Source organism: Protobothrops mucrosquamatus, unplaced genomic scaffold (genome assembly GCF_001527695.2).
Source record: "Protobothrops mucrosquamatus isolate PMUCROS unplaced genomic scaffold, P.Mucros_1.0 scaffold6, whole genome shotgun sequence".
NCBI lineage: Eukaryota > Metazoa > Chordata > Lepidosauria > Squamata > Viperidae > Protobothrops > Protobothrops mucrosquamatus.
This window is the reverse complement of record NW_015386393.1, coordinates 2,261,808-2,271,749: the sequence shown is the minus strand read 5'-3', so window position 1 is coordinate 2,271,749 and position 9,942 is coordinate 2,261,808.

Genomic DNA, 9,942 nt, shown 5'->3' with positions numbered 1-9,942 from the left:
AGAGCCAAAGACTGCTAGAAGGTGAATTTTAAAAAGGGGAAGCAGAGAAGGATGGCATATCTTTTAAAGTTTTACCTGTTAGAAAGGGTGTAATCTTTCTACATGTGTGCCAATGCTATCTTTGTTTGTTTCTCCATCAGTGTAGATTGTGTATCTCTGTCCCCATCGGCATAAATTATGTGTTTGTAAGTACTTTCTCTCTAGGTTTTGAAGTTCAGAAGCTTCTGAATTTAGTTTTCAGATAATGTCTCTCCACCCTCCAGTGCACTTTAGCCTTTTTGTTGCCTGCCCAAGCCTTTCCCTCTGTCTGACCCATAAAACAAGTCTGGGTTCCGTCTTAGTCATTCATATCTCTGAAGTTCCAACTTCACATTTCAAGTGCTCTTCAGTGCAAGATGAATCTGTCTGTTCATCTGCTGAAAAAGGACCTCACCAGAAGCTTTCTTTCTCTTAGTTTTCCTGCGTTTTACATAAGCTTTTAATTTTTTCCTTATAATGTGAATTTTTATGAAAAAAAAACCCACCAAAAGGATCGTGTTATCATTATTTAAAAAAAAAAAAAAGAAGCAAATTTTAGGAGTTTGGGTTTCAATCTGTGTTAAAAACCTTAAACTCTTGAACTTGTCAGTGTTTTGCAACTTAAGCCTTGCGGGCTAGCAGAGATGGTGTGTAGCTCTTCTTGTTTTAGTCCCATCTGTTTTCCCCAATTAGTTGGCATGGAAGAACGAGGATGGTCTCCAGGGATTTTCTCTTTTTCATTTCCCTATTTCATCCTGAAGTGCTTCTAGATTTTTTTTTTTTTTTTTTTTGGGAAGCAAAACATTGTTCACCGGTCATTTGAAAGTGATCATCTCACTACATAATTGCTTTATTGATTGTGGTGGGGGGGGGAGGAAATGGGAAATTAAAAACTGATGAGTTGTCTTAAAATCCTAAAACAAGCATTTCTAGGAAATTTTATATCGTCCAACTGGATATCCTGACATGGAGAAGTTTGAACTAGCATCCCTGTGGTTGAGCACATGAATGTGCCGGTGCTTTGCGCCTTTGGGGGAGGAGAGGAGGGGCAGATTTGACCCTCCTGAGAGGATTTTTGCTCTTCTTGTAGGCATAGCAAAAAAAAATGTTGCCTTAGAAGCCAGTCAACTTCTTCCCAGTTTTATGTGTGTATATGATCACAGAACACCGTTTTTGATTGTTGGGTTTTTATATATATAAAAAGCCTCTTGTTTTAAAATAAAGGATCAACATGTGCCATGGTTTTGAAAAAAAAATAAATAGAGAATATACTCACTTGATTTATTTTTTCAGTGCTTTCATATAAGAGCCGAGCAGTGATATGTACAGAGAGTATCTTTGAATATAAAAGTGAAAATTTGCTGTGTGTAAAATATTAAACAATTAACTGTTTATATTAAAATAAATAAATTCTGAATAAATTATCCAAGGATATATCTTAACAGATGAGTCCTTTTGTCCTTTTTTTGTTCACTGGCACCCATTATTTAGGAGTAGAAAAAAGCGTGTGAGATGCAAAGCATTTGAACCCTAAAGACATTCTCACAGAAGTTCCTTTACATTTGAATATGCTTTCAGGATCAGTCATTGGAAAGCTGGCCAGCATTCTCCACATCCCCTCTGCCCCCCTCATTCACCCATTTCCTTATCTTTGTGTTTCTTTAAAGATGGCTTTTTAGGCAAAGTTGAGGCTAGTTATATTTGTTTTGGGGGTTGTTTTTTTTTAATTCTGTTTGGGGAATGGGTGGGTGGGTGGGCCTGTTACCATAAGTCTTTGGCTTTCCAATCTTTGTGATTTTCTTGGCTAGAGCTGGAAATGTGGTTGCTTCAGTTTCTTTAGTGAAAAGGGACCCCTTGGCAATTGTTTTGCTCTTGAAATTTGATCTGGGGAGTGTGGATTTAGACCAGACATGTCAAACACAAGGCCCGGGGGCCGGATGCGGCCCACGAAGTGGTTTCATGTGGCCCGTGAAGCCATCCTGGAAACAGTGAGGGAACGGCCCCCGCTGCCTTGGCCCTGGCCCAGGCCGGCTGGGAGCCAATGTACAATTTTGTGGTCGCCATCTATGCTGAAATGCATTCAGTCTTAGCTCCACAAGGCCGTCTAGAAACAGCGAGGAACCAGCTCCTGCCGTGTCGGCCCCGCCCCCTGGGTGCATGCTGGGGAGATGTCACCCTTTGTGAGGAATGAAGAAATGGACCATGCCTTGGCGCTTACCCGGGTCCTACCCCCTTTTGCCAGAGACCCTCAGATCTGTCCCACTCCTGCCCAGGCCCCCACAGGCACCCTTGACGCGAATGATGTAGAGCTGGCCATGGCCACCCAGTAGGCCACACCTACTCCATCCACGCCCACCCAGTAGCCTCCCCCCAGGGCAACCGCAATGCTGATGCGGCCCTCAATGAAATTGAGTTTGACACCCCTGATTTAGACCAATAAAACGCCGTGTTTTCATTTACCTAAATGTCATGCCAGTTTCTTTGTTGTTAATTTCCTTCCTTGCCCTTAGATGGGTATTGCATAAGCTAAAGGTGGCTAAGATGCCATACTTACACTAATGCGAGTGTCCAAACTCATCATGGGGTCCAGCCACAAAATTAGTGCGAAAAATGACTTGTGCGAAGTGAATGAATCAACCATGGGAGGAGAGTAAGACAGCAGATGTTGCCCAAGGGAAAAGGAAGTGTTGTGTTTAAAGCTGTTGTTTTGCAGTGAGTGTGTGGACTGGCTTTTGCCATCAAGTTTATTTTGAATGCCCAAGGAGAAATAAGTGGCATAGGGAGACTTTCAAGGAGGAGACGCCATGGGGCAGATATTCTGGGTAAGTGCCACATAAATGTGGCTTTGAACTTTATTCCATAGCTAGCATATTAGAAAACAAATGTTGAAGTCCAGAACTGTTCTTAAAGGAAGATTAAGCAAAAGAAAAAGGAAGTGGGAGACAAAAACATGCATTTGGAGGTATTTTGTGGCTGGCACAAAACACAACAGCAATGGTGATTTTGAACAGAACTTGAATCTAGGACTTTTCTGCAATTGCGTCCTTCAAGTATTTTTTTTTTTTATGCTTAAATAATTCTGGAAATTTGGAACCTTCTCCACTGTACTAAATTCTAATGAACATATTATATCATTGGCAATTCTGATTACATTTCTAATGAACTGGCTGCATTTTTAAAATGTAAATTACATTAATTATATACTCTGGCTAATAAGCAGCTGTTTCAAAGGTATGTTTCCAGGAAGAGGAGACCCTGAGGCCATTCATCTTGCTTGTTCTTTGCTTTATGTGTATTAATAGTTGTAATGCAAGCTGCTAACTAAACATGTTGCGTTTGAGGTTGCAATGGTTGCATAACAGGTAGAACATAAAAAGACTGCTCAAAATTACTTAATTGCTCTCCCTATGGAAGTTAATTAACTTGGTCTGTTGCAGCAAAGACCTGTTAAATAGGCCAATGTCGTATAGCAATTAAAGTATTGGACTAGGGCCAAAGAGGCCCAGATTCAAATCCACCTGATCGACTTTGCCCTTCTGTCTTAGCCCAACTTTTTTCACAAGATTGTTGTAGATAAAAACTGGAGGATGTATACCACTTTGAACTGGAGAAAAGGAATAGAATAGAATAGAATACAATAGAGAGTTGGAAGGGACCTTAGAGGGTCTTCTAGTCTAACTCCCTGCTCAGGCAGGAAACCCTATACCATTTCAGACAAATGGTTGTCCAGTCTCTTCTTAAAAATCTTCAGTGTTGGAGCACCCAAAACTTCTGGAAGCAAGTCATTCCACTGATTAATTGTTCTAACTGTCAGGAAATTCCTCCTTAGTTCTAGATTGGATCTCTCTTTGATTAGTTTCCATCCATTGTTTCTTGTCCTGCCTTCAGGTGCTTTGGAGAAGAGGTTGACTCCCTCTACTTTGTGGCAGCCCCTGAGATATTGGAACACTGCTATCATGTCCCCCCTCGTCCTTCTTTTCATTAAATTAGACATACCCAATTCCTGCAACTGTTCTTCATATGTTTTAGCCTCCAGTCCCCTGATCATCTTTGCTGCTCTTCTCTGCACTCTTTCTAGGGTCTCAACATCTTTTTTACATTGTGGTGACCAAAACTGGATTCAGTATTCCAAGTGTGGCCTTACCAAGGGATTATAAAGTGGTATTAACACTTCACTTGATCTTAATTCTATCCCTCTGTCTTCATCCTGGTTCATCCAAGCCAGGGATGAATAAACAACATGGCGACTTTTTTAGAAAGAAGGTTGCAGTTTATTGAAGAGCCAGACCGAAAGATGATTCTGGCAGGAAACAGGAGAGAAAAGGAGGGGTGAGCACATGTGGGTAGTAGGTTTTTATACCCTCTGAAGCCTTTTGTTTGGAGTAGTCTCCTGTTCCTGTTTTAGGCTTTGTATTTCCTGTTTCACGTATTCTGACCCAAGTCTGGGTGTGCCTTTCTGGTATTCTGATGGTGATGGGTTAGTCCTATTATGACCCAGTCTTGAAGTTCCAATGTCACCCATCTTGTAGGCACATGACCAGAGTTTGGGCACTCCACACTTATGGCCATTTGTCCTGCTCCGCACTCGTGATTGTGAATTGTGATGGTTTTGCTGGAAACTGGCATTTACCTCCAGTTACTGACAAAAACAGCCTGTAGCGAAGAAGGGGTGGACTTAATGATTGTGGTATTCACTTAATGACCATGACATTCGCTTTACAACTGCCACATTTCTTTAATGTCTGCAATGAAAAAGTTTGCAAAATCGGGTCTGATCGCATGGTGACCCAATTGACGAATATCACAACTTGCAACCGTAATTGCCAGACTCAATTACAATTGTAACTTGAGGATTATCTGTAAATGCATATTCTAAACTTGCTAATATGTAAGATCCCATCATCTGCTTTGCTATTATTTTAATAAATGATTTGAATAAAATCCTCTGTGGCTTTTTTATGTGAAAAAAGATATTTGTAGCACCTTTTCAACTAATACATGATTAAAAGGCATCAGCTTTCATGAGTTGCAACTGCAGCTCATGAAAGCTGATGAAATTTAGTAAAACATATTAGTAGAAAAAGGTACTACCAGGTTCCTGAATGTTTGCCACAATAGACTCATGCAGCCCTCCTCATTCAAGAAAATGGATTAGAGCACTTTAGGGACAGCTTAAAACTGAAGGCAGAGACTGGAGATCTGGTCCTTCAAGAGAAATTCCTGTGACAAGCATTACAATTGTATTTTAAAATATGGCATTTGTATATAGGTAGTCCTCGACTTACAGCCATTTGTTTAATGACAATTTGAAATTACAACGGCACTGAAAAAAGTGACATGATCGTTTTTCACACTTAAACTGTTGCAACATCCTCATGGTCACCTGATCAGAATTCTGATGCTTGGCAACTGGCATGTATTTATGATGGCTGCAGTGTCCAGGGATCATGTGATCCCCTTTTGCAACCTTCTGATAAGCAAAGTCAATGGGGAAGCCAGATTCACATAACAACCATGTTTCTAGCTTAACAACTGCAGTGATTCACTTAACAAGTGTGGCAAGAAAGGTTGTAAAATGGGGCAAAGCTTACTTAAGAACTGTCTTCAAAAAAGGAAAAAAAAGGACCCAGGAAATTACAGACCTATCAGCCTGACCTCAATACCTGGGAAGATTCTGGAAAAGATAATCAAACAACGAATCAGTGAACACCTAGAGGCAAACCAAGTCATTACTAAAAGCCAACACAGGTTTGTCAAAAACAGATCATACCAGACAAATCTTATTGCATTCTTTGACCAAGTGACAAAATTAGTGGATCAGAGGAATGCTGTGGATATAATTTACTTGGACTTCAGTAAGGCATTTGACAAAGTAGATCACAACCTACTACTCGATAAGATAGAAAAATGCGGGTTAGACAGCATCACCACCAGATGGATCCGTAGCTGGCTGACTGGCCGTACTCAGCATGTGGTCCTCAATGGAACCGTATCTACATGGAGGGAAGTGTGTAGTGGGGTGCCCCAGGGCTCTGTTCTGGGCCCAGTGCTCTTCAACATCTTCATCAATGATTTGGATGAGGGGATAGATGGGGAACTCATCAAATGTGCAGATGACACCAAGCTGGCAGGAATAGCCAACACTCCAGAAGACAGGCTTAGGATACAGGAGGATCTGGACAGACTTGAACACTGGGCGCTATCTAACAAAATGAAATTCAATGGTGAAAAAAGCAAGGTTCTACATTTAGGCAAGAAAAACCAAATGTACAGGTATAGTATAGGGGGTACCTTGCTCAATAGTAGTAACTGTGAGAGGGACCTCGGAGTCCTAGTGGGCAATCATTTAAATATGAGCCAGCAGTGTGCTGCAGCTGCCAAAAAAGGCAACACAGTGCTAGGCTGCATTAACAGAGGGATAGAATCAAGATCATGTGAAGTATTAATACCACTTTACAATGCCTTGATAAGGCCACACTTGGAATACTGCATCCAGTTTTTATCACCACGATGTAAAAAAGATATTGAGACTCTAGAAAGAGTACAGAGAAGAGCAACAAAGATTAGGGGACTGGAGGCTAAAACATATAAGGAACGGTTGCTGGAATTGGGTATGTCTAGTTTAATGAAGAGAAGGACGAGGGGGGACATGATAGCAGTGTTCCAATATCTCAGGGGCTGCAACAAAGAAGAGGGAGTCAAGCTATTTTCCAAAGCGCCTGAAGGCAGGACAAGAAGTAATGGATGGAAACTAACCAAAGAGAGAAGCAACCTAGAACTAAAGAGAAACTTCCTGACAGTGAGAACAATTAACCAGTGGAACAACCTGTCTTGTTTAGCAATGGAAGCTTTGAGTTCAATTGTGGCTATAGGTGGGGGACTACCTCTTTAGATGTGTGGGCTAAGAATAGTTAGAGAGAAATTATCCATTGGGTGGCAGTATAGCATCCAAAATCAAAATTAAAATCAGAATTGAAAGGGGGAGGGAAAGCCTACAGCCATCTGCTTGGTCCACCCTGGGCTTTTATAGCTTTAGGTTCTTTTATAGTAACAAGAAAACCAAAAACTGGAGAGACTATACCAGATTCTATACTGTGAGCTGCCTGGAGTCATTTGGAGTCGAGCAGTGCCAAAATCAAATTAATTAAAGTATAGTATCATGACATAGTTGCAAATTTAAGTAATGGCTCCTCTGTGCCACAGAATTATTGATGGGATGGTACTGGAGAGTTGTGAAGGGTCACTGATCAGTTTCTTCAGCAGCAGAATGTTTGACTCTGCCTTCCTGGCCAAATGATACGTTGAAATGAAATAAGCCATTATTATAGTCCTAGACCAGCCTTCAATGGTAAGTTGTTGCTTTTTTTAATAGACATTTGGCATGGAGTTAGGTATCGATACCTTTTGCCTTTCAGAACAGGAAAAGCACCTTTTGTTGGCTAAATAGAAAGTTGAACTGAAGGAACAGAAGTTATAGTATCTTTCTGTGCCTTGTTAGGTCTCAGTTATCCATAGTAATAGAGTTAGAAGGCTCTTATAGAGATCTTCTACTCAACCCTCTTGTTCATTGCAGGGATCTGCTAGAACAGGGGTCCCCAACCCCCATCTGTGGACTGGCACCCGGCCACAGTGTGCCTGCAACCGGGCCGCACAAGTAAGCAAAGCCCCATCTGCAGGATGCAGGCAGCACACAAAACCACACACACCCCGGTCCACGGAAAAACCTTTCTCCTCGCAACTGGTTCCTGGTGCCCAAAAGATTGGGGGCCGCTGTGCTAGAGTATTGCTGACAGATGACCATGCAGCCTTTCTTGAAGATCATTAAGGAAGGAGAACTCATCACTTCATGTGGCAACTGTTGCCATTGCTTACGATCGGGATGGCTGCTTTAATGTGGCTGAGCAAGTTAAGATGGCGGCTGATTATGGCTGCCCTCTGGCCTTTTGACCACCTCTTTTCTTCGGAGTATCATCCGCTCAGATATTTGAAGACTGATATATCACTCCGCTTTTCTTAGGCTAAACGTACGCAAATCCTTTAACTGTTCATCATGAGGCTTGATCTCAAGCTCCTTCATCGTGTTGGTGGCTGTGTTCTGAATTTGCCACTGTCTTTGTCACATTTTTATCAGTCATTTCAAAGAGGGGCTAGGGGACACTTTCAAGTTTGAATGTCCATGGAGATTTTATGAAATGTATGGAGATTCCAAGTTTGAAGATGGCACAACTGTGGTGCCTGGAATGAGACCCAGTAGTCCAGATCAGGATCGAGCAGGATGGAAAAATGACTTCCTATGATTTGTTATTATACTTCTGTTAATGCATCGTAAGGTAGCATCAAGCCTGGGGAATTCTGGGAGTTGAAGTCCACACATCTTAAAGTGGCCAAGCTTGGGAAACGCTGCTCTAGCATGAGGTCTTTCTGATAAATCTATCTAGCTTCTGTTAATCATAGCCTGGTTATTCAAGGGCACATAAACATGTTTGACTGTTTGAAGACTTTGCCCTGTTATAGACCTCAAGCTGACTGATCTGTAGTTTCCCAAGTCCTCCTTCTTCCTTTTCTAAAAATGGGGAAGGCATTTGCCTGACCACTCCCCAATTGTCTGAGATCTTACCAGTTCTCCAGTTCCCAAAGATGATCAAGAATGCTTTTGAAATCACCCCTGCTACTTCCTTTAGTACCCTGTGATGTAATCCATCTGGTCCCCAGAAGTTCAATTTGTTTATCTTAGCTAACTTATCTCTAAATTTCTCCTAATTTATTCTGAGTAGTCCCACCCCTCACCCTACCTCCCAGCAGTAATATAATCATAACCAGCCCGAGCTCCCTTTCGTTTTGGAGAGGAAACAGATGCGAAATAAGAGTTGTTCTGTCTTCTCACTATCATTCTGAACACCCTTTTTGGTTTTCCTTTTATTTCTAGCATACCCAGGAACCCCTTCTGGTTATTTTGGGTATCTCTTGCAAGTTTCACTTTTCTTTCTTTCTTTCTTTCTTTCTTTCTTTCTTTCTTTCTTTCTTTCTTTCTTTCCTTTCTTTCTTTTTCTTTCTTTCTTTCTTTCTTTTTTATTTATTTTTTATTAACTTATAATATAAAATACAAAAGCAAACAGTAGGGAACAAAGATAAGGGGAAGGGAAAAAGAGAAGTGTGGAAAAGAAGGGAAAAGGAAAAAAAAGGCATTGACTTCTGACTGCCTCTGTTGCAGTAAAATAATAAGGCATTAGCATCAAATCTCAACTTTTTACATTTCTATGGTAATATGAACTAACCATTTCTAGATCAAAAAATCAATTCAATCAGTAAAACCCAAATTATTTTTTTTCCAACTCAAGCACAAAAGTACTTGTATTCTTTTCCTTTATCAAAACAGTCAATTTAGCCATCTCTGCAAACTCTATCAACTTTTGTAGCCACTCATCCACGGTGGAAATCATCAAAACATTCTTCCATTTTTATGCGTAGAGTAGTTTTGCTGCTGTCAACATACATAAAATCAGAGTTCCAATTTCCCCCCCCCCCAAGTCTTTTTCCATTAGACCCAGAAGAAAATTTTCTCGTTTTATCTTTATATTCACTTTAAGAATTTCCTGCATTAGAATATGAATCCTATTCCAATATTTTTTTGCTTTATCAGATATCCACCAGAAATGATAAAAAAAAACTCCCTTCTTTACATTTCCATTTCCAACATTCATTTGAGATACCTTTATACATTCTAAATTTTATTTATTTTATTTATTTATATTTGAATTTATATCCCGCCCTTCTCCCGTAGGACTCAGGGCGGCTGACAATCTATTTAAAATACATACAAAACAATACAAATTTAAAATTAATTAAAAAGAATATTAAATATTTGTCGAATTTAAAATATAATTAAAACCCCCCTAAAAATTACCCTAGGCCAGTCCTGCAAGC